General features: G+C 40.8%; 1 protein-coding gene across 7 annotated transcripts in view; it reads right to left on the bottom strand.

Moving 5' to 3' along the window:
- Positions 1-26,173, bottom strand: part of ddah1 (dimethylarginine dimethylaminohydrolase 1) — an 81,216-nt gene that overhangs the window by 22,423 nt on the left and 32,620 nt on the right. The window contains exons 1-2 of one of the 7 annotated variants that reach the window (XM_040129590.1): positions 6,527-6,724; positions 5,194-5,535 (exon numbers count right to left, since the gene is read on the bottom strand). The exons of 3 other annotated variants lie outside the window; for them this stretch is intronic. The gene's annotated coding sequence lies outside the window, so the exon portion shown is untranslated. Of the gene's footprint in view, positions 1-5,109; positions 5,172-5,193; positions 5,536-6,258; positions 6,336-6,526; positions 6,725-26,173 lie in introns of those variants that run through there. 3 more of the 7 variants (XM_040129589.1, XM_040129592.1, XM_040129591.1) reach the window with 3 other exon arrangements.

Raw genomic sequence — 26,173 nt, 5'->3', positions numbered from 1 at the left:
AGGTTTGAGTCAGGTTCTGGAGAAGTAAACAATCCAGATGATTAATGATAAGTTATGATGTTTTTTCAAAGTCATGTGTTATGTTGTCTTTGCGTGTTGGCAGAAATTTCAGTCAAATGAGTCAATTCAGAGACTTTTTCATAAAAATTCTGTGTGCATGCCTGCACCCATCAGCCGAGAGCCCAGTGCTGCCCAACAAAGCTGAAGAGCGGCATCTTCATATTCTAGCCCCAAAGGCTGAGAACAGATTCTAACTGTTGGGAATACCTTTGCTCGCTATCCACTGTTTAACACTATACTGTCATTATCAGTGACTCCTTTTTCCATTTTTAACTTTTCTGTAGCGATGTGGAGATTCCACTATTACAGTGGTTGTCTGCCCAGGAATCTGCTGGACTGCGTGGAGCAGCCCCTTAACTCAGCTCTCTGGCATTTCCTCTGACATCACTGGAGGTGATGTGACCGAAAGGGTAATTAGTCCCCCCAGATCACGTGAAACATAATGGCCCTTATAGATACACAGCAGTACGGTACCTGCTCCTTCTGCTGAGTTCATGTGTGTTACAGAGCATCGATTAGGCTGTCCTTACCCATGGACGTGAAAATTGCAGCTCATGTGTTTGGACGAGAGATTCAGTAGACATGGAAAATGAGATGTGGACAAAGAAGAAAGAATGGTTGTGTAGAAAAAGAACTATAAGGAAAATCCACATTTGTAAATTATGAATATGAATCCGTACCAGGTCACCAGGTTTAGTGCACACTGACGAAGAGACTGAGTGTGGTGATGTATCATTCTTGTGTATTCAGTGAATGGTCAGGCATAACCCGGCTAAAAAAAACATACAGTACGGACTTACTTTAATTTATCACATACACAAAAGCTGTTGCTTAAATCCCGCAAGCAAAAAAAATATAGAAAAAAAATATAGCGGAAATTACATTATCAACCTACAGTTAATGAAGCAGATATGATCCTATCATTGCATGGCCTTTGAGCCGAGCGATAACATCATCCAATCTACCCCCCCGGGTAGTATCACCAAGAGAAGTCAGCAAAAATGTTGCACATCTAGGACAAATTGTTCCATTTTGACTTCACCACATCCTGAAATCCAAAGCATGCATTCAGAGTCCCAAATAATCCAAAAGGGATTTAGACTGAGTAGCATCACTCGTTCCCTGCACAGGCCAAAAACTAACGCTACAGACATCTTAATCCATCTCATTCCAAATGATGTCCTGTTGGATTGAGATTCTGGAGCTGGAGAAAATGTTCATGCTGGAAGTATGCATTTGAACAAAAAGAATAAAAATTGCCATAAAGGGATGCAACTGTTCAGCTTCAATGTTTCCATAAACTGTGGTGTTGAAACAATTCTTAGTTGGCAGCAAAAGGCCTCCCATGAGACAAGAAAACCTTCCTGAGGACAACACACCTCCACCTGTCTACATTCTTCATATTGTCTGCAACACATTTTGACCTTGCCATCAGCAGGTTGTAACAGAAACAGTGATTCACTGAAGCAGATAACCTGTATACTTGTGCATAGTTGGCGGGAGTGCGTACTGTCACACATCCACTTCGAGATCCAGCCAGGTTTTTGTTCTGACATAACTCCGTGCAATCACTGATATCTCAAGCTGTTATTTTCAAAGTTTTCAAAACTCCCCTTGTCGTCAACTAATTTTTTGTCCACAAGACTTTAGCCTAATGGATGGATTGTACAAAACTCTCTGCAGTCTGGCAAAGTCCCAGCAGAACAACATTTCTGAGATGTCAATACTAGCATCAGTGAATAGGACAAAGTCACGTAGATAATGCATCTTGCACAATGTAACATAACATCAAACAGTAACTGAACCTCTTAACCCACTCTGTTTACCATATATTCTGTACTAGATTCACAGCCATGTTATTCACTGTCAGAAAAATATAGACCCTTCAGTGTTAACAGACAGATGTGCTTCTACAATAAAGCAGCTAGTGAATGTAACTGACATTTAAGTCTCCTTTCTCCTTTTTTAGCCATCTTCAACTGTTTTATAACGTAATTAATCTTGCCTATGATTTTTGCTTTAGGTTGTGGCAGAGCATTACATGCCGTAATCGTGGCTGACAAAGCTCTGCTGGCTGCCACATTGTAGTAAAACAATTAGCATGCCGGAGCAAGTCCTAATCAGCTCCCCACAGATAGACTGCTAATTAGAGCAGCTTAAGCTTGAAAGTTAATGTTCTGCAGCTTCCTCTTGTGGCTCATTTTACATTCAGAGGAAAATAAATGCATATATTGGGTACAGTGGTCAATTTCAGGTCCATCAATCATTAAGTCCGGTATATCTTTGTCAATACTACTTTTCTTCACTGGTTTGTGGAAGTTATAGTGCTTATTATCTGTTGAAAAGGTGAGATAAAGTATAGATCAATACACTGTTAAGCTGGAGGTAATTTCCTGCAGTAACGCTTTATCATCAGCAGTAAAGTGGCAGCCTTTAATGAATTTTATTTCTTATGATTTCTTTAAAGGGCTTTTAACATGTTGGGAAATCTGCGTATTGGCCTTCATGTTGAGAGTTAGATGTGTGTATGGTAAACCAGTCTCGCCGTTTCTCTGGTCTTTGTGCTAAGCTAACTGCTGTTGGCTGTAGATTAAGGTTTACCATACAGACATGAGGGTGGCATTGTAATTCTCATAACTCTTGGCAAAAAACAAGTAAGTGTATTTTCCTGAATGTCAAATTACTCCTTTAACAACTGCTGACATTTCAAGCACCACATGATGACATTTGAGTACATGACTACATTTGAGGCTCGTTTTTTTTTAAACAATTAACCTCACTTCAGTATTTCTGACTTTCCTCTCAGGCCCATTTTCTCCTCCTCTCCTCCTTCACTCTTTCTTTCTTTGTCTCTCAAAATCTCTCTATTCTCCTGATCAAGAATGCTCCTACAGTAGCTTCCCATGCAGAGTGCCCTATTATCTCTCACTGTGAGGGACATCTAATACCCCATCCTGCCTAGGTGCCAACTCACTTTGCCAGCACCTCCTTCTCTTCTCCCTCCAACCTTCCTGTGCTCCTTTCTTTTCTCCACTCCCCTCCTTTTCCCTTGAGTGCTTGGCCAGGCGACATGCTGTTAGCCAGCACCCTGCTTTGAATGAAAAAGGCCTTTTAAAATTCATTAGGGGCAGAAGGCTCGGAGGGCCAGTCGGTCTGCCTGCCACATTCCTGCCGTTCCAGCAAAGGACAGGGGAGATGGAGCAGAGAGAACAGTCTTTTATTTGGGGCTTTTTATGGACCCCTTCTCCTTTCTCTCGCCCCTGGTACCCGTGGATATCGCATTCTGCTAAAAAGCACCATCAGTCTGATAGGGCACGGTGCATTTGGAATGGGAACAGAGTACACAACAATAGCATTCCTGAAGGTCATCCTAGCTCCCTACACCAGGCAACAGAGTCCCACGCTCCAACATAATGGGGATACAGCATTCCTCTAAGCTTCACACGCAATGAGGTTAACCTCTTTAAATGACAGTTATCAGCTGCAGTTTGTGCCTCAATGGCACATAATGCCAGACAGTTACAAGCTGTGAACACTATATTGACATATCATCTCCTTATTGAGTTGATATTCCACAAGTGTTAGCAAACGGTTGCCTATTTACTTATCCAGCAGACATGAAACACCATTAGCATTCATCTGGAGTCATATTTCTGGCCACCTAGCAAATGTCATATTTTCAAGCTTCTTTTTTGCTCTGTTTTTGGTCTCCACCAACACCTGAGGGAAATCTTTGGCTCTTAGCAGCTAAATGCTCCTCTATGTTCACCGGCTAACCCTTAACTTTGTCTGTCTGTCTTCTGTTGCTGAGCAGGTAACTAACGATTGATATGTCAGAGCATCCACCTGCTACAGCAGGAAACTGGGTTGATGAGAGGAGTGAGAGTGAACCAGTAAAGTTGTGGACCATAAAACCAAAACACTGAGCTGAAAGACACTTTAAAGCTCTGTATACCGGAGATGAACAATAGAGTCAGATAGTAATTCAATTTGGGTTCGTCACCAGGAGCGACCCCTTTCATATTACACAACGTAATCTGATCCATTGTTAATACAAAAATACTCACTACTGTAGCTTTACAGCTACTTGTAGAACCTGAAATGGGTCAAAAACATTATAAACAATCGATCATAGGTTGCAGTCTGTGTGCAAAAACAAAAAGAAAAAAAAGTGACATGCTTGTATTGACAAAAGGGCACAAGTTTGAACAGTGAGTCTCGTGCGTCATAGCTAAAGCTTTGGCTGAACATCCGGGACACAGATGATGATTGTAAGAGATAGCAGAGGACTAGTGCAGAGGAAAGTTCAAAGACCAGTGGAGTACAGAATGGGAATAATGACTGCATTTCAAGGCAATCGACCGAGTGGAATTTAAAACAAATGCAGACCTCATTAGCTATGCAACAACTAGGTGGATAAGGCTATCTGAACCTTTCAGGTATTATGTCTCTGGCATCATGGAGGAAACAGAGAGATGATTTCCTTTGTTTGCTGCAAAGAGTAAGCGCGATTAAATGGCTCAATTATAGATTTGAAGTTTGAAGAAGTTTGCCAGAGGCAACGGTTTCACTGAGTGCTTCTTTAGAAGCAGTGCCTTCAGGCTTGAATAAATGGCAGGCATGAGGGGGAAAATCTACAGAAGCTGTAACGGATTTCTGACAGGGCTATTGTTACATTCATACGTCTCTTACAATTCATTGCACACTCACATGGACATGCACCGACAGGCACACACATGTATGCACGCATACTCAACACAAAGAGGATGCACACAGAATAAATATTAATCTTAAAGTGAGAAGTTCTGATATCGGAAATCAGTGATTCGTGATTTTTTTCCAGGCTTCCTTTTGGGAACAGCACTTACAGAAGACACACAAAACATTCATACATGAGTCACACAGGTGCGTGCATTCATTGAAAAGAGGGCCCAGTCTGATGCTGTCATGGTGGTCAAATGGGACATTCCTAAAAGCAGCTAACTGCAAAGGTTTGCATTGACAGCGCAAAAAGTGAAAAAACAAAAGTATGAAATGACAACAACTCACTTAATAGCAGCCAAGAGAAAACAAACCCTCCATGGCCTGCCCTTGCAGTATCTAAACAAATCCTGGGTGTATTTTGGAACATACCTGTGGTTAACCAAGCCATGACATCCCCCTTTCCCTTGCAATCCCCCCATCAGCTTTAGGATTACATAAATGTAGAGAAGTGGGTCAATGTGAAAGTGGGCACGGTTAACAGTAGCAGATCTGGAGACCCTCGCACCACATCAACCACAAGGATCTGGCAGTCTGCCCCAGTAAAAGAGCTGTTTCAGCCAAACCCACTGCACTGTCAGACTGCTTTCACTTGGGGCTCCCAGGATATCAGGGCTCCAAGGAGGAAAATGCCATGCTATAATCCTGCTTGGACACATTTACAGCCATCGGAATGGTGGGAGGTAGCAGCCGTGCCAGGATTACATAAAGCAACTGAAAAGCGAGAGAGAAACAAAGTAAAAGTGCAGGGCATTGTGGCTCTTATTGTTAAATGGTGTATCTTCAGCTTTGTAAGTGCATATGGTGTGTGTTAGAGAGATAAGTGCATTTCAGTGAGCTTAGAATGGCTGTTGTACTTTTCATGTAAATAAACATATTAAGTGTGGATGACTGGCTGTATAGAGAGCCAATAAACAGGAATGAAGACTTCTCTGTAATTAGTTTTCTATTAATGCTGTATTGGCTCTTCATTATGTAGTCATTTTATTATTTTTCAAAAACCAAAATTTAGAGTACCAAAATTACATCTCATCATGAATTTTTCAATGAACAGGGGTCTCAATTTGTTTCCTGGGCTGATGACACAAAAAACCCTACACAGAAAAAGAAATACTAGTTTCTCATTTTTTGAAAAGTTTAACCGAGGGTAATAATTTAAAACAATCCCTCTATTTACCTTGTGTTACTGAAGCTCCAAGAATCTATGACAAATTTTCCAAATTACTTTCAAAGCTAAGATAGATAATCAGCTGTTTTAAAGATAAACATTGTAAAGCCAGCAGTTCTTAGAAATTAATAAAGACTAAGGACTAAATGTGTTGATAAGAATTATAGTCATTCTTAGGTAATACTCTTAAGCTCTGAAGTAATCTGTTCTCAGGAAAAACCACATTGGCCACATTTCCGAGCAGGCCCACAAATAAAAATACAAGTTACCGTCAAATATGTGGGTGATATATAGTTCAAGAGAAGAAAAATTTTAAAGAAGGAAATATTGAGAAACTTCTTCAATAAAGATGGAGTGACTTAAGTAACACCTTGCTGGTCACAGTGCACATTCACATAGAAAGACACCCAAGCAGAGCTGAGTACAGCGAAAATAAACAGAAATATGAGTCTGTTAGACAAGTCCAAAGTCTGTCCCAGAGCAAATAAAGTGCTCACTCCAATCAGCAAGGTTGTAAAGAATGTGTCTGCTGCCTACCTCTCACTGTGATGGTTCCACAAATACAGGAGAGCTGCAGGGTAGGAACTGCTGGAAAGCAGAGGGATGGAGGCTGCTAGTTACAAATGGTCGTGAGCCTCCACCACAGGGAAAAACAGAGGGGGCTTCAGTAAATACATATCCCCTTGGCACCGACTCCTCCGTGTTTATTGGGTTTGACCCCCACGGACTGGACCTCTATACCCAAACAAGGGGGAAAAGCCAATAAACTCACCTTCCTCATGGAGAATTACAGTTCACCTTTGCTTGACTAATCTGATCTGATAAAAAAAAAAAAAATCTCATCAAACATCACAGCTCTACCTAACAATGTAGTTACCACAGATGGGAAGTTTTATTACACATTACATTCACAACCAAGAATTCATGCTGAATTGCAGTTGTTATTTTTTTTTTTTTTTTTTTGGAACATATAATCTTGCAACCTCTTGAAACATTGCTGCAATGCAGGCCGAGCGGATGTCAGCGGAAGTCCCTTTGCTCTATACCACCGACAAGCAGCACCAATAAACTGCTTTTATAACCAAGATTTCCTGTGCTGCATGACATCAACTGGAAAAAAAGTGAAATATCCCAAAGATCAGAGGCTTCACGTAAGGTGCTTACGTGAAGCCTCTGATCTAAGCTAGCCTCTCACGGTGCGTGAGTGCTAGCTTAGTTTAAAGGTCGTTCTACTCTCTTCCAACATTTTACGCCGGCCTATAAAGCTCCTTAGCTCTTCTCTGACAAAGCGAGATTTGTACTTGATCATTTACTTGATGTTATTATCCAAAGCAATAAAACATTAATAGTCAAATCAGTGAAAAGTCCCACTTCAACATTATAGTGAGAACATGACAGTCAATGTTGTCCATGTTGAGAACGTAGAGAGAAAAGAAGCTGTATGCCCTTTCCTCTTCCTCCCTTTCTCTTTCCTAAAGGGAAACCTGAGTGGGAAACCCTACTTGCTGTCACCTTTGGCCTACCTGGCCTGACAGTAACAAGACCACCCACATCACCAGTAAAGGATAACGAGGCTGGGAGTTCAAGTTGAGCACATTGTGTGTGTCAATCACTCCATGTGCCACAGTGTAAGTATAAAGTCTGTGTGGAGGGAGGGCCATATATTGTAAGACTGTAGTGTCCATAGTTTTTACAGGACAATACCTGGGTTTTTCCCTGCTCTAGCCCATTTATTACAAATCACTTACACTTAATATCACAACTAAACTAAATTATGTAAACCTTGACATGATAAACCACTTTTTTGAAGTTTGAGCATGTTCTCCTACCATACCAAGCATCCACTAGTTTCCCTTAATTGCCATACAATATGAAAATTAATTTAAACTTGCTTGGGTTTGTATAATCCATAATACTAAACATCAAGTCTGCCTTTGTTGTTGTCTGAATAACATCATCATTTTGAGGTAAGGAGGTTCGGCCTTTTCAAATCAATCCCCAGTCTGTTAATTTAATTTCATATTATACCAAAATAAATGGCAGCTAACGGATGTTTGGAAAGATAGTAAAAATACGTTCAAAATATACATCTGTATAAATGGTCGACAAAAGTTAAAATTGAAGCAGAAATTTTTCAGAAACAGGTTATTCTGGATATTCCAGACATCACTGTTACCAGTTCATTGGAACTACGTTTTATCAAAGAAAAACTGCCAATGAAAACTGTGCACAAAATGTTTTTTTGGATTATCATAAGCAATGGTCTCTGAAAAAACAAGCTGCTGTTGCATTGACAGGGATATCTCAAAACCTGGGGGAATGAAACCAGAACGATATGCATTGTTAATACCATTATCAATTTCAGTTACATAGCCCAAAGTATGTGTAAGGAAAAAGCAGTAATTTGGGGGAAACGCAGTGGTATGGTCCTTAATTGAGCTGGGAAGAAAGTGTGGGCTGCCTGAAATTTCTAGAAAAGCTGTTGTTGAACAGTTAAACCAGACTGTACTGAATGACATTGGGAAACAGTATGTATTATGGCAATATGCTTCAGTAGACATCTGCCAAAAAGTTTTGTCGGGGTACATATGGTTGAGGACTAAAAGCTGAATGGAAAGTGGAATAGCTGACAACTGTCACCAGAAGTCATTTCCCATAACCTGTCAGGCTTTCCGAGTGCTGTCGTTAACCGCTTATTACCCTTACAGAATCAAAACCTCATCTGTACCAAAGATGATTTAATTGAGATGATATGAGCAGGAATCCCCATTGTTTGTTTTTGTTCAATGGGTTGAGGCCCCTGGAAAGCCAAAGTATAAATACCCAGAGCTCCCACATATTTAAGCTGTTTCAACATTTATGAGGCCCAATGTGTGCCACAGAACGGAATGTCCAACCAAACACAGTCTGCACAGATTTGTCTGAATTTATGTGGCCCGGTGCCTGACCTACCATGGCCTTTTCCAGGGGAGAAGAAAGATATGTTTGATGCTTTCAGTGCAGTGCAGAGGAGAGAGCACAGAGCTACAAAAAGGATGTTGAGAAAATAGGCATGAGTTTTTGTTGAAGGCTTCCCCTACTCTATTTATTCCCTCCGAAACAGGGAGTCCTCTTAGTGTATGGTGCCTGCTTGCTCGGAGAAAGAGGAACTCCCGGCTAAGAGTTCAGGGAAGCTACACGTGAGGATGGAAGAAAGGGGAGTCAGAGTCAGAGAATTTTGACCTCACTGGATATGAGGAGTCTGACTGACAAGAGCTGCTCCCTGAAAAATTCCTCCCACCATGCGCTCCGATACTGTTAGTTTTTGTTCATGCTATTGACATCCTGAATATCTGCAAAAAAGCAAACCAGAATTTGGCTGAGGTTATATAAACACCGTATTTCATCAGCTTTTGAAGCCACGCATACTGTCTAGATTTTAAAAAAATCTGTTGATGTCTTTTCATATCTGCATTCTTTTCATTGTTGAGGTGTTCCAGTGGCTGTTCTTCTTTACTCTGTCCACGATACTAAAAAGAAGCAAAAACATCATCATACCACACGGTTACACCCACGCTTCCCAAAGAATGCAATTGATGTCTTCCCAAAGGGGGAAAAAAGTTAAATTTACCAGGCAAAGTACAGACTAACTGCCCATTATGAGGGATTTCCCAAAACAGCCATGTGAAGTTAGATGTATGGGAGGGGCTGGTATGGAAAAATGAGGAAAAGGAGTATGTGTTTTAATCTTGTAAGGGGAAAAAAAAACAAGATGGGCCAAAAGGTTTCCCATAAATGTTAATGAAGGGCTTTCCCAGAAAGATTTTTTTTCCTCTTAACAGCATGAAACAAGAGGTCAGGTGCTAATATTAACCAGCAGGGCTGGATCCAGACACCTGTCTTTAAAGTAGAATAGAAGAAAACCATGTGGAATTAACCATACTGCAGGGATTTAGCAGTGAGGTAGCTAACTTTGCATGATGATGTGTTAGGAGAATTGAGCAGGCCCTTACACAGAGAAGGTAACAAATCTGAGAAAAGCCAAGATGAGTGCGTCATTTTTTACTTTTAGAAATAGCTTCAACCTATGCAGAAAGGTTGACCTCTGTAATGTCTCAGGTATGTTTCCAGACAGCTGTTGCTGTGGCTGCACTGTAGCGGGCAGAGTGAATATTTAGAAGGTTTATATGCTGCTTTTGGTGGGTTGTTGCACATTAGCTAACATAATCTTTGCATAACCGCTGCATGGTTGCTTGGCATTGCTGGTATCTTTATTGTTCAGGGTCTTTGTTAGCTTCCCGATACAATCTGATTTCTGCCTGTCAAAACCAGTTTTCCCTGTAGCCCATGATGGTTGAGTCATTACTGATTCCGTTTTCGTCAGAATCAATAGCTGCTTCAGAAATTAATTTAGGAGCAATTAAGCACAACACTAAGTGCTGGCCCAGGGTAATAGAGGCAGGTTCAGCTAGTTCTAGCTGATCGATGTAATGTCTTCTGAAGGTGCTGCAATCCAAATCATTTGTGTTGTGAGGAGTATATTAAATAACCTCAGTGACACAGTTTACCTGCGCTCACACACCTAACCCTATGGAATTTAGTATGTGCTAAGCCAAGGCAACTGGACTTGCTTGAAGTTCTTCGCCTCTCATCTGAGAGGAAGTTGCCTTCACTTTGCGCTTACAGAACACCAGGACCTGGATGACTGAGAATCTTCACAGACCCGTGGCATTTGAATTCGTGACGCTGGAATTTGATGTTTACATTTCTAGTCTAGGCTCAGTGTCTACGTTCTCAAATGATTCTGTAGGATTATATGTTAAGATACACAAAACTATTCACAGGATTTTCACGAAGGAGTAAGCAAGAACCAAATCAGAAGCTGTTCTGGGATGCTGAATAAATGCATGAATTGGATATTGACAAAAACATCATTGTGGAACTAATGCACCACTTCTTCGCCACTCTCTGTTCTGTAGCATAACACTGAATACTCATGAGTGCAGCCATATCAGATGATGAAACATACTCTACAAATTACCCCCGTACTGTTGTCCAGTGTAATCACCTCATCTCTGCTGAGAATCGTGTCAAGAGCACAGTAACTGAACCCAAGACGGACATCCTGTGCCGCACGAATATCTTAAATCTTAACAAGAGTTATTGTGCACACCTTTTTTTCTTTGATAGTGTGACAGTCCACAAGATTTTGATTTCGAGATGCCAGGAAAGACATTAAAAGCAAGTGTGACTGGTACAAAGTGAGACTTCATAGTTATGTAACTGAAATGTAGGATGTATTTCCCAACCAGGTATCCTGACAGTGAGAAATATCAGAGACAACTGAACTCATAAAATATAAAATATTTATTTTACCAAACCATTTGGCAATTCTACTCTCAGACAGTAAAGCAGCAAGCGATTCAGTTGTGTCAGTGTATAACAATGATGTTCATGTTAGGGAGAGGATTACAGTAGGTAACCCGTGCACATTTACCGTCCAAACAGTTGATATTCTATACAGTTTCTAATTTTGCATCACCGAAAAGTCGCCTTAACGGCATCATTACACTTGTATGCCAAGCCGGGTTGTTGGCTGTGTGTCAGTCTCCATTGGGCCAGCTTATTAAAGCTCGCTACTGATGTCATCATAGAGGCTACCGCCGTCTGAGGATGACTAAGCTGATAAAACACTGAATAAAAATTGCAGAGATTTTACTTTGATCAGCGATCACAAGCCAAAGACTTCTTATCACCCCAGTACAGTCAAAACTGAAACTTGATGACTGATGGTGCTTAGCTGTGTTGTATAGCGCGTCTGCCAGCTAGCTCGTCAGTAACTCTGCTATCTAGCTGACCAGTAATCCTGTTATTCCTATACTTGGCCACCGCAATCATCTAGCTAACTAGTCTGAACCCAGTCCCTGGCAGTCTGCTTCTGCTTTCCTGTCAGTGATAACAGCCTGCCAGCACTCAAGCCAGTCCAGCTATTTCTTTGAAGCTCCACATGTAACACATGTGTGTGTCTAGGAGGGCAACAGCCACTCCTTCCCCTACCTCGCACCGCTGAGGCCTGGGCTCACAAGGCCACAGAGCTCGCCTCTTACCCCCGGGCCTCCATGCAAAAACATCACCACTGCTGCAGTGAAACGAGACAGACTGTAATGGAAACGGCACACTTTCCAGACACTTGGGGGAATAGCAAGCAGCTCCGCCTGAGCCCTGTCAAAAAAACATACAGACTACCAACCCTGCCCCCCCCCCTTCCCTTCTCTGCTCGTCTGGACAACGGGACATCTTGTCTTTCAGGAAATAACTGGGCAGGTTATAATGATTAGAATACATCAGAGATAATAAACCCTCAAGTGGGAGGATTTTTCAAAGATAACAAAAACAATGAAAAGCCAAATTCATCTGGGATTCAGCATTCAGTATGTACCTGCTGATTTTTTTTTGTGATGCAGGTTCCACAGTATTGCTCACTTGAGTTTGGAAGTTCAGACATTCCTTTGACTCATACTTCCGTGTTTTGTGTCGCATACTGATCATTCTATGATTCAACAGACTTCCTAGAGGGTCCAGGATAGTTTAAATAATGTGAAAAATATGTTTCCACTAAGTCTCTCTTCTGGAATTTGAAGCCTCACCTGTGTACCTGCCAGGTTTGGTCAAGGATGCATTTGTTTCAGGGGGCAGCGTGATAGACATGGATGTCCTTTTTGTATTTCTCTTAGTCTTACAGTCTCCAGACTTGATATTACTGTGACTGTCATCGGCATGTATGGTAGAGCTAAAATGATTAGTCGATTGATTGTTTAGATGATTGACAGAAAAAGTATTCAGCATTTTTTTGACTATCAATTTATTGTTTAGATAATTTTTCAAGCAAAAATGCCAAAAGTTCTTTGGTTTCAGATGAGAATTTACTGTGTTTCTTTGTATCATATGATGGTAATATGTATGTATGATATGTATAGTATTTTTTAAATACATCAACTTGGGCCCCTGGAAATGGTGAAGGGCATTTTTCCCAGTTTCCTGACCTTTCAGACCAAACAGTTAATCAATTAATCAAGAAAATATTCAGCAGATCAGTAAATCAAAGTACTTGTTTGCTGCAGTCCTACTGCAGTCCGTTTGAGCTCATATAAACAGCAATCCAATTTAATCTACAACTGATTTGGGGGTTAAATTAGGATACAACCTACACTTAATATGGGTCTGACAAATTGTGAGTGGAGTATTGAATCCTGCTATTGGTGTCAGGATAGAATAATTATCTTAAGGCGTCCAAATTATATTTAAAACAAAAATGTAAATGAAGCAGTGTTGAAGTGAAGTCATGGCATCTGCTATAGGTGGATCGCAGATGAGTGAAGAAGGTATAAGGTGAAGAAGCGTGTCGTTCCCTCCCCCCTCCTTCATGTCACCGTTATAGAGTGGATCGCATTTCACCCTAACCCCCTCTCCATCAGCCGCCTTCCATCTTATAACATATAGTGCTGTTCAGAAGCTCTTAAACCTCGCCATTCTTCACATTCCCAGGATTCTGGATGGTGTGACCTCATTGGATGAGCAAAGCTGGTAGGAAAATAGCCCACGGCCGAGCCTTTGCTTCAACATGGAAACTTAAGCTAACAAAGAATGCATGACTATGTGCAAACTTGACTGTGGCTGCACTTGTGAGTGAAAAGAACATCTTTTCCTATGCGAGAATGTTTTCATTTCAAGGTACGGATTACTCTGTAGGTGCAAGTGTCAAATGTAAGTGTGAGCATCTGTATGGTTCGAGGCGGCACACACGCTCACACAGCACTGGCAAATACACTGGCACTGCATCTATCTGCACCTCGAATTGCATCAGACTGGCAAAGCCACTGTTTCAGCTAGAACCCGATAACCTACAAATCTAATCAAAATATTACCAAAGTTAGGGACATTAATAATGGAAGAAGAAAGAAGAAGAAAAATTTAATTAACTTATTCAAGGGGCTCTTTTCAGCTATCACCGTGATTCGCATGGGTTCAAATGTCCCATTAGCTATTAGCACTTCCTGCTTGCAGTGTATCCACGGATGTACAGGTAACGATCACGGAATTATTTTGATACTAAAGGAAACTTAAAAACTTGATGATAAATCAAGGCAAGTTCTGCAATTATAAGGTTTTTATTCTATGGCTTCAAATTTATGGTCATTTATTAGCAATGGACATTTCAGATAATGATATTGCTATTAAGTGTAGCCACGCTGAATCTAAAAATATCTTTATCATCTCTACGTGTTCAGATTAGATGAAGCTGACCCTGAGAAAGAGTCTGATTTTTGATGCAAATTGCAGCAATTGTGGTTGCTAAGGGTTTTAAAAGTACCTTAACTGGCTCCATGAGCTGTGAGTCACATCTTCTGCTGCAGCTCCAGCTGACCGTGTTGTTAAGTGGACCAAATCATTAGGCTAAGCAACAATAACTTATTTCCCATTGCTTTCAGAGCGCCGGCATGCAACAAAGCAGTAGCTTTGCCTTTCGTATCTCCCCTTCAACCTCCTGGGGAGGTGCACCCTTTTCTGCACCACTGCCAACCAACCAGAACTTCTTCAACTTTAAGAAATGGAAATGTTCTTCCTTTTCACAGGCTAATGCTAGAAACCCAATATAAGAAATTATTTGCCCCAGAGAGCAAAAAACTTCCTGTTGAATAATTTGATATTTCAAACTGTGGAAAATAAACTATCCATTGGAGCGCATCTCAACTGATGCTGTGTGTGTTGAGAACCAGAGTACCAGAGACTTTGAAATGATTTGGTAACAAATGATAACATAAAAACTATAATTTAACAATTTAAAGCAATATAAAGAGATTCTTTGATCACCAGGGGAGAGTAAGGCAACCAAACAAACTCACAGAATCACTGACTTAACATCAGCTTGGTAAAATGTACTTGTTTGCATGTCAATTTTGTAGATTCCTGATTTTTTGTTTATTTCATCTTTTTGCTGTTTCATGCTGGGCGGCCTACAGTTTTCTAAAGAGGGTTGACGTTGGGCGGGTGCTAATTCTGTGGTTTGATACAACAAACAACCCTTTTCACAACTTGGGGAGTCCCTTGACTTAATGTCAGCATCAAAAAAACAGATGCAGAGGAAGAGGAGATTGAGGAGGATGAAGAGGAGGAGGTGGCAGCAGTTGTTTGGTAATGCTTGTCACAGTTCTGACGGTAGAAAGCAATTATAACGCTCTCTGCTTTATGGAATGTTCATGGAATACAGGGGAAGGTGATCCATTATGTTTGCTAATCAGGCTGATTGTGTGTGTGTGTGTGTGTGTGTGTGTGTGTGAGTTTGAGTGTGTGTTTGTATTTGTGTATGCATGTGCGAGTGAGTTGCATGCCTCTCACTGGAGCACATAATTACTAGCTGGTGATAAAAAAGAGGAGAAGGGGGCATTGTGGGATAGCTGTGGCGTGATGGGGCCATTTCTACTAGGGTTTATTGAATGACTGTAGGTGGACATGATTAACTACATAGCTGGGAGCTCAGGTATGCCCTGACGCACATATAGGCACACACACACACACACACACACACACAAACACACAGGGATACATGCACCTGCATATAGCAGGCGTCACATCTGAAGGTGCATCAGAGCTAATCAATACTTTGTCAAATAAATACCAATATCTGCAAATGCTTAGAAGAACGGCACATGTACGCATAAAATGTCCCGATGCCTAAAATGTGCAGCATATACACATACACAAACCACAAATATGGAAAGATTAGCATGTCAGGTCAAAAAAAAATGGAAAACTGTTTATACTCATAACCAGGCTCTGAAAACAATCATTTAGTCAGGCTCTGCTGAATCATTTAACAAAACTGAGGTGGAAAAAAATATATAAGCACGGAGTCTGGCTTTTACGTAATGCCAGCAGCCAGTCAGTCAGAACCACAGGATGCATACAGGGAAGCAGAGAAAACAAACACTGAAGGATGTCCTTTCTGCATACTTGATGCTTTTCCCAGCCACAAATACCAAAGTTCACCCAGGACACTGCAAAACAGATTCACTCTTAACCGACCTGTGATTTTTCCTTATAAGGGTTTGAATACTCTAGGCCTTAGGTTGTGTGTATATGTGTATACGTGTCTGTCTGTCCGTAGGTTTGCTGGAGGAACTAGGTTTTTTTTTTTTTTTTTTTTTTTTTGGGAGGACATTTCCCACAGCTGGTGAGTCTTTGTTATCATCTAGAGATGGTGTCCCTGGCAGCAACAGTGGCAGTTTAGGAAAGCTTAAAGCAGATGAGGAGAAAAATTCCACCGTGACCACTTCATCTAATGTCGTTCCATTCCTCCGGTCCATGCCAGCAAACACACACGTACACACACACGTACACACACACACGTACACACACACGTACACACACACACATATGCACAAACAGAAACACAGAAAACCTCCTGGTGGTAGGTCTGTACTGGAACATTGTTGGAATTCTAGCAACCTCAGATCCAAACCCTCCCTTCCTCTGCAGTTCTTGAAGATTCTGCACCATTAAGGCTAATATATGCTGCAGTCTCCTCCGCCGCCACTGGAGGAAAACTGTTTAGCATTCCACACATCAGAGGAATGGTAACTCTCTGATCATTGTTACTTTCTACCAATGCTGTGGTCTTTTTGCAGGTGGATTTTTAAAATCTTATTCTGGTGATTAGCCCTTTCTTGGAATTTCTTACCCAGTGGAAATTTGTTATGGAAGTGTAAGTTTGTGGGTTTTGATACTGTTCAAAGTACTAATTAGCAGTACTAATTAAAAGTCCCTTTTGTCATTCTAAAGATATTAAATATTCTTGCTACAGCTGTGATTGCCTCCACTGCCTCATCCATGTGATTAAGACTAAAATGGTGCTAAAAGGTCTCTACAAATGGAGGCACCTGGTGGCTTAGAGGTTAAGACACATACCATATATTCTGATCGTAACATCCCTGGTTATGCTCCAGCTTTTGACCTTTATTGCTTGTCACACACAAACAAACAGAGAGACACAGTTTGATAAGCAAACCTAATGGATCACCTTCCTCTGTATTCCCTGAACATTCTTTGTTGCTTGATACATGCCCCTTTTTCCTCACCATTTCCTTTCTGTGTATCCACTGTGACTTATCCAATAAAGACAAAATGCCCATAAGACCATAAGAAATCATTTTTAAAAAATGGCTTCTACAAATCCATAAGATTTTCTTTTATCTTAGAGAAGAAGAATAAGAAGAAAATCACGTGAAAGACCAATGCTTTAAGAGAATGGAGACTACTGAGAATGATAATTGCCTCACAGCTACGGAATAACTTGAGATCAGTCCTATGCGGTATGAATGGTCTGGTCTGGGCCAGGGGAAGTGGTTTCAAAGTAGTTTTATTAACTCAAAACAAATGCAAAGATTTCGACCTGGATTCCTTAACAATTAAAGAATCAAAAACAGTAATTCACCAATCTCTCTAATAGATGAAACAGCTGAACATAAACATCTGCAAAGCATATTTGCAGAACATGAAAATCTGTCCTGCTAAAATAACAATACGGAGTCTGCACTTTGACGCCATATAGATCTTCCGATATTTGCAAGATTTACTTTTATCAAATTTGTAGGAAGACAGGGCAAACTGGGGAAAACTAGTGCTACAAGATGTGAACATACACATACAGTAACTCATCCTGATATAAATATGGTCTTGAGTGACTTGCTGCTGATAAGCTTTGTGTATGGTGACTTGACAGAAGAATTCTACAAAATGCCATCTGTTCTGCTACACATTTCTATTTTTAGACTGTTAAAACAGTTCTGATCTTGCTTTGAGGCGAGAGCTGTCAGATAACCCAGATCTCATCTGCAAAAGGAAGTTGACTGAAGTGAACCTACAGCACATCAGAACTAATCACGGTAGTACTTGAGACACAGCTGTCTAAAGTCTGACACTGAATGCTGATTAAGTCGCCCAGACCTTTGAATAAACATGACGCATGAACGAGCTACCTCAAGTGCACTCCTTATGGCAAGCGTGCAGGGACGAAGCATGCCCGACGTTCTGCCTTACAGGGACAAGGCCACAAAGTTCAACCTTGATGTCAAGAGGACACATGCAGCAGTTCACAGAGACAGCACACGCTCACTCAGCCATGCACGCATATAATCAGGCATGAATGCACATGCATACATTCAGGCCGAGTCAGCCCGTAACTGTCTAATCAACAGCTGCTGAGGCAGACATATGAGACTGTTGACTTCGTGCCAACAATAAGAGTAATACCTCACTTTTGAGTCATGGTTCAGGGCCGAACATGATGATAAATACCGTTGTGAGTGCCCAACAAAGGCTTTTCATTCAGGGTCCGAGATATGTTTAGCCCCCTGCTCAGGGCATGCAATGACCGGACTAAACAGGACTTCCATGCATGCTGTAAAACACTTGACACACCTTCTATGTGCTCACACCAGCAATGACATCAACGTACAAAGTGGCCTTCAGTCATTCATTTCAAATGACTGGATTGACAAAGACAGGAGTGCCAGACAGACAAATAAACAATTTAACTGGAGCAGAAGAGTTCAACTTAGAGCAAATAAGTAGCAAAATAGTGTATTGATGGCTAAGAAAATGCATTTCCTTTGTTTTATTTCCTTATAAAATTTCTTTGGACTTCAGCTCCTGTGTGTCAGTTCCTTCCAATTGCAAAATGCTATGTAAAGCTAACTGTACCTATAGTCAAGTTTATTTTTTTAAAATTCCCACTTAATAGTTTATACATCAGTAAATAACATGACAAATTATATTAAAAATCTAAGGTTTTCTGAACAATGAATGTAACACAACTATGAGAATCAAAACCAACCAATGAACACAGTTACACTGGGTACAAGAGACAGTTTGAGGACACGCTACCAAAAAAAAAAAAAAAATTATTGCCATAGAGTGAAATCAAGAATAATACCTACAAAATATACAAGAGCTGGAAAAATGAAAATGAAATTTAATGTCTTATTTAGTGATTTAATTTCCCATTAATGTCAAATGAGCAATGTCACGTTCACACTCACTGCCAGCAATAAGTAGTTCTCACCAGAGTTACATACATAATACAAAAAGGTATTTCTTTAATTCAGTCCATACTCTTGACAAACAATCCCAGCTTCCCAAAAGAGACTTTTTCAGAGGCTATCATCAGCACTTACCGTTGTAATCGAAAACACGCCAAACATTGGTCTCCGATAACAAACACCTTTCCTTGGTATCAGGCGAGGCCTTGGTGTTATCATTGGTGTGGATGGTGTTCTGAGAAGAACTTGTACAAGTCTGAAAATTTTTCCATCATGAGAAGCTTAAGAAACTTTATAGCGGAGCCTTGAATATTCGCAGGGATAGAGGTCTGGAGTCATGCAATGATCATATGACTGAACAACCGGAAAACACAGAGCCAAAGCCTATAGAAAACGCAACAATCGTGTGGACGCTGTCTTTGGACAGTGAGTGGGTGTATAAAATATCTCTCACACTCTGTCTTTTCCAACTTTAATTTATCATTCCTTTCCAGTTAAACTCTCAGTTCAGATGGCGAAAACTGCAATAAACGAGGCTCTGCTCAATGAGTTCAGACCCTGGCTTGTGTCTGTGACTAATCATGACCCTGCTGATTCATTTCCAATTATTCCTTCAGCTTCTCCACAGACCCCAAATACCCCTACTGGACGGCTCGAGGAATCTGCTAAACAATTGCATAATACGGTGGATTACAAAATGAAAAAGTAAAAACAAATCACTTGATGTAAACTGGCAATTTAACCATTTGTAGGCAAAGGCAAGAATCTAAAACAAATGAAAAATTTCAAAAACTGACTGACTGGTGACCGCAAATGAAGGAGGGACAGATTCAGTGGAAACTAGTTTGGGATGACTAAGGCCCTGTGGGTGACTTCGGGAGTGCTCTCCATTCGTAAAGGACCCTAGATGAACTTCTGGTCCTAGTTAATGTGCCGAGTATGTTCAGCTCCATCCCTTTGCTATAAGCATTGGAAACCAGGACCAAATGTTCATAAAGGAAAAAGATCTGACAGAAACAATCTATTCGCACATCACTGCAAAACCTTTCTAAATCCCTTAAACTTTGTTATGATTTCTGGCTCAATCTATTAAAGAGTTCCCCCGAAAAAGCCGATGGCTCCTATGCTGTTATCACCAGATGATGTAATGGGCCCAATCTGAGAGGATTATACAGATGGTGGGAGAGCTGAACTGTGTGTTAACTGAAGGAAAATGTGGATTCCTTTGACAAACTATGGGAAGAATGACGGGGAATTTGGCTTCACATTAATCTCTTCCTTCTTACAGAGAAGGTTTGGCTCGATACCAAATTGTTCCATTGTAAATGCTCATGAGCTGTAGCCTAGTGATTGTATTTCCTCTAACAAAAGTAAATTCCTCCTCAAGGCGGCAGGGAAAAAAACAAAAACAATGGGTCTGAGACAATGGAAGGGGAGGCAATCAAAATGCCACTCTGTGTCAGAAAAATCACTTCAATGCACTTGGTTTCTTATGTTCCATTAGTCACTGTCCTTGAATGGGAACCGCAATTGAGGGGGAAGAACATAGCAGTTTCATTAATATGATTCCACTTCCATTACATATCAACTTCTATAAACAACAAAGTAAAAGCACAAAACATTTCCCAAGGACAAAAGTACATCAGATGACTAAGTAAGTGATCAAATATGGTATTGTATGACAAACACCAAGAATGGCATCTTTTGCTCAGTTGAAAAGCACACATATTTTACATTCCGGATGTTTCATTTCAGTACATTGCATCCATCATGCATCATTCGAACCTCTTCCTATGCTTAATCTTTACTCACTGTGCTGAGCTCCATAAATGGTTTGTTCTTCTTTTCTAGGCAGGGTTAATCCTCCCTGCTTGACTTGTGATTTACGGGAGAGCTGTTTAGGTTCAGAACGGATGTGCAAGTATTTAAATCGGTTCCAGCTTCATATTTAGATCTCCTTGTCTACTTCTCGGTAAGAACAAAAAAATGTCAGCTCGAAGTTCCTTTAGTAGCTGTTCTGGAGCTTTGGGAGCTTCATCAGCAGGTCTTCATCTCCCGATTAATGTGTTATCTCTAAGACCCTGATCAAGACAAGATCCAGAACAGCTTCTAAAGGGACCTTGAGTGGAGACTGTTTTTTCAATTTTTTTTGTATATTTTCTTTGTAAAGTACTAGATAATATATAAATTTCAGCATATGCAACCCTTGACAAGTGATTGCAAGTAGACATAGCTGTGTTTTACAGGGTCAAAGGGCAAAAAGGTTGGGAACCATTGACCTAAATGATCAAGGAGACAACAGGTGTCTTTTCTATCCATTCCTCATCTACGAGTTTGTACGATGAGGTCATAGATACAACACTGAGTCATGATCCATACCGGCACCACAGCCTTACATGGTCAGCCTGTCCCTTTATGCATCTACCAGTCATGCTGACTAGTGCCAAGCAGGTGACATTCCTGAGGAGACTCTGATGCTGTGCCAACATGACAAGAACATTCCTGTGAGCCGGATGCGTGACTCTCCATCTGTTTGCGGGTTTATCTGTAACGTGGCCAGCATGCTGACAAGCATGATGTAAATGCTGAATTCGGGTGATGGGCAGGGGATCTCATATATGGTTCAAGCACACAGAATGATTCAAAATGAACAAATCTGGGCTGTGACGGCAATGTAAAGATAACCTTGTCAGAATCATCATATTTGAAAGCATCATATTGTCGGTACGCCTGCACACTAAATGTTATGTCCGTCCAAAATAATATACAAATTAGAAGCGTAAAATCAGTTGTCTCTTTTTCATGGCTCCACATGTGGCGATGGCAAATGATTAGACTGTTAAAACTCAAAGCAACTGGTAAACCTGTGACCTAAGCAATCAAGACACATAGTAACTGATGTACTGAGTGCCCCAATCACACATGAGATGACAACGGCTAAGAACATAACCCCCACATCTGGTTTACTGCCTCTGTGGTCACTGCAATTTAAGTGATAAGTGACAACTTTTTTTAGTACCCACTCACACAGATATTGCACCAATCAAATAACCAACGACAGACCGTCGTTACCAGTCAGAAGCAAAAATCCACACCCCCTTGAGAACACAAATGTAGTCGACACTGTCACTGCAGGGGGAAAAAAAATTAAGTTTCCTTATTCTTCTTTTTTGGTAATTACATTTTTGACCAAACAGGCACATAAGTCTAAACAAACACCCAGGACACCAACCTGAAGTCAAACATGCATATTCAAGAAATTCATCATTGAACTGCTGAAAAGTGGGTGCAAGTATGGCTGGAGAGTTTTGCTCCTAAACACCTTGATCAGGCTTGACAATTATTTTTGAAAGACAGAAATGTCAGCATATGGCAAAATAACTTTTTTCTTTGCATTCAGCCTTTATCCAACTCAGATTTATCATGGCCACTTTGTTCTAGTATGTAGTTTTGTCCACTGTGTCATTATGTAATGTGATTCTGACTTGCACTATGCACTAAAAGAGTCAAAAGCAATTGAGCTTGAGTCCATAATTTGAAACTGTGCATTTAATTGTAGTTTATGAATGCAGTACTTTCCCCAATTTTCCCATCAGTCTGCATGTATTTTCTACTGTATGTGTATGATCAAATGACATGTCACAAAATGTCACAGCAAACATAAAATATAATCTTAAAAGAAAAATCAATAATGAGTGGATCAATACAGATACAGGGATGGATCCACAGACTGATTTGTATGGAGGGCTGCGTAACAGTAACCACTATCACCCATTTCAAAAAGAATAAAAACAGCAGACAGTGTCAAAGAAAAAAACAAGTCTTTCAAACTAAAGGTGTCATTTATTTTTCTGTAAACCTTGAATATGATCATATAAAAGCAGACATGCTGTCAGCGGATTGGAATGTGAAATGGAGCACAGTGGGAATGTCTCACAGTCTCCTGGTGCGTGTGTGTGTGCGTGTGTGTGTGTGTGTGTAAAACTCCTCAGGTCTGGCATGGGACAGGTGTGCTTCTTGGGACAGAACAATCCCTGTTATTGCCCAGCCAGCCTTGTACTACCGCTACGTAAGCATCCAATCACATCCAAACACTGGTAAACAGGTAGAAGAGAACAACCATCAATCACTGTGTGCGCTGAGACCCGTCTCATTCCAATTACACACCCAAAAAAAAAAAAAAAAAAAAACCAACCAGCAACACAAAGAGCAGAGTGTATTTTTGGAGGTCAATCCTATTTTTCCAGGCATGTTTCTGTCATCATCATTCCTGGAGTAGCTCGTGTTTGAAGTCAGCGGGCTATAGAACAGCACAGCACTCACTCTGCACAGAGTGGGATGGCTACGCAGAGATGATGGGGAAAGCAGGTGCTGTGATTGGAGCTACGCTAGTGCCACAGAGGGAGAAAGACAGACAGAGAGAAATAGAAAGGAGACGGCAGCAACGACGACAGTGCGAGCTTTCTGACCTCATTTCCCCGACTAGACCCCAACTCCTTCTGATTTGTTTTCATTCCCACTTCCCCCTTGCTGTCTGATCAGTCGGTTTATTCTATCACACCCCTGCTCTGTCTATCCAGCCATCTGTGGGGCTGTGTTTATGTCTAATAGAGAGCAGGAGTGGCATAAGAAGGGAAGTTGAGCTGTTTTCCTACAAAGAGGGCGATGATGCTGAAAGCTCATGGCAGCCCCAGGCATTACAATCACTTTGGATTTTTACATATTTCACTGCTGCTTTCAAATGATTCGAACTTTGACCTTATTTGCCACTGACCAGTAGAACTTTAAAGGAAAGGTCTGTTCTATTAGAACTTGGGTCTTATTTTTTTTTACCTCTGGCCAAAATATGTACTCAACAAAGTTATTGTTGAGATCTGGGAACATGGCAGCAGCAAAGCATTGTCTGACCGGGCGGGAAACACACAGATCAGACCGGCTGTAAACAAGCCAACAGTTTATCAAGATGATCTAAACCACTTTATTTGAAAGTAAAATTGTAAAGTGTGCACACTTGAGACGTCAGTAATAATCCTTCATGGCACACGAAAAACAACAACTGTGTGCTTCTACTGCTAGATTGAACGACAACAAGTACATTGGGCCACGTAGAACTAGAAAGACAGTCTGAACTGTGATGAACGATTACAAGGTCAATAGGCAGTTTGGGTTGTAATTTTATTGTTCGCCTTCGTTTTTTGTTCCAAATAAGCTTGGCTAACCTCTTTTAAACTTGTATGGAACATCCGAGCGCTCGTATTTCTTGTCCCCAGTCACATTCTTTTAAGATCTTTTTCTTATCAAAGAGAAATAATCTTGTCAAAGCAGCATATGAATCATATATTAAACTTACGTTAAGGAAACTGGCCTTCATTTCTGTCTCTGTCTTTTCTTCAGCTACATCTGACCAAAAAACAATTTTGAAATGTAGATTGCAACGAAGCAGAAAATTTCATGTGTTACTGAAAGGTTTTTTTCTTTATATTCTCTATTTAAAGATTTTTGCACCTTAATTGTGTTGAATTAAAAGACGCATCAGTTCACTGCTCATATCAAATCCTTTGTTTATTAGTGTTAGGGGTCTGATAGTATTTAATAGTTTTATACTCATTTCATGAGATCTTATCGGGTAATTTGTGCTTACCCTCTTGGCAGATTTTTTTAATTTCATACACGCAAATCTCTTTAGATGAAGTAATATTATGCAGGTAAAAGGGAATTCTGGCAGTACATTAAATAAGTTACTAATAGAAAAACAAGCAAAACTACAATGATAAAATCTAAGTTGTAATACAGCAGACTTACCCTTTAAACACTTACAAAGTGTCTCTATTTTCCCCCTAGATAGTATAAGTCAAAAGGCAACGTATATTAGTTTTTCCTCTTCAGCATGAACCTAACAGTAAACATCTACACAGCAGAAAAGCCCTGGTGAGCTCTCCCCGGCTCAGCACAGACTGCTTATGTTTACTACTGCTCATGTGTCGGCAGCAGACTAAGTGAGGACGGGGATATTCGGTCTTCAATGTGTGCGAGGGAGTGTTTTCAAGAAGATACGGGGCTGATGTCCTCTTCGTCACGGACAGTCAGCCGAAGACGCAATGTGTGAGTGGAAGCAAAGAGGGAATGAGGAGGTGAGGAGGATGTGGGCGGTCGGGCCGTTACGGAGGTCAGAGGGAAAAGACTGATGTTACCTAATGGTTTGGTAATTTTTCCGTGACTTCTACTACATATCAATGGCAGGAGACGGCCTATTTAAAGGGGATGTCAGCATGCAAAAAACGTGTCAGTGCATGTCTGAATGTGTGTGTATGTGACAGAGAGTGTGCAAGTGAGTGTGTCAGAGGCTGACAATAATAGTAAGTAATGCGTGCCCTAAGTTCACAGCTAAGATAAGCATTTTAAGGGAGAACCTTTGATCCGAAAGGCAACATGGAGACCCGCCTGACATTTACATACACCATCATAATTAATTATTCAGACCAAAATGCACTAACAACAAACACAGCAGCCGTTGACAACCTGGTGCCTCGTTTTGATCATTCAAGACAAGACAAGACCAAAGATACATGCTGCGTGACGAGCTTCAATGGTCAGATGATTCACCACGATACATGGACATTATAATTGCAATGTTTTTCTCACTCTAATTCTCAGCAGCCAGAGAGGGTCACATCTATTCACATCTCAGTAAATAAGATGACTGTTTACAGCCCTTGAGTACCATAACCTCAATTATAGAAAATGTCAGAAACAGCTGGTTTTTATTTAGTGCTCACGAACGTGACACCTCTAGTGGCACCAAAGCTATTCAGTTAAACATTTTACTCTGCTCTCCATCAACAGTGGATTTGCAAAGTGAATACTGAGTTGACGGGCCAAAGTCACATTAGGGGTTTTAATCGTGTTGTGATGAAAAGAAACCCGGCACATGACAAACTCCTCAGAGGCCCGAGGCATGAAGAGTGGAGCTGCAATGGCTCAGGCCTCAGGAGCTGGCCTACACTAGTAACACACACTCGGGCGTGGATATGGTATCAGCCCTCCACAGCAAAATCCTTCAGGGTTCTACAAAAGATACATACAAGTTTATTGCAAAACAGTGGCAGGA

This window comes from Xiphias gladius, chromosome 6 (assembly GCF_016859285.1).
Source record: "Xiphias gladius isolate SHS-SW01 ecotype Sanya breed wild chromosome 6, ASM1685928v1, whole genome shotgun sequence".
NCBI classification, from domain to species: domain Eukaryota; kingdom Metazoa; phylum Chordata; class Actinopteri; order Istiophoriformes; family Xiphiidae; genus Xiphias; species Xiphias gladius.
This window is presented reverse-complemented; position numbering and strand designations above follow the sequence as displayed.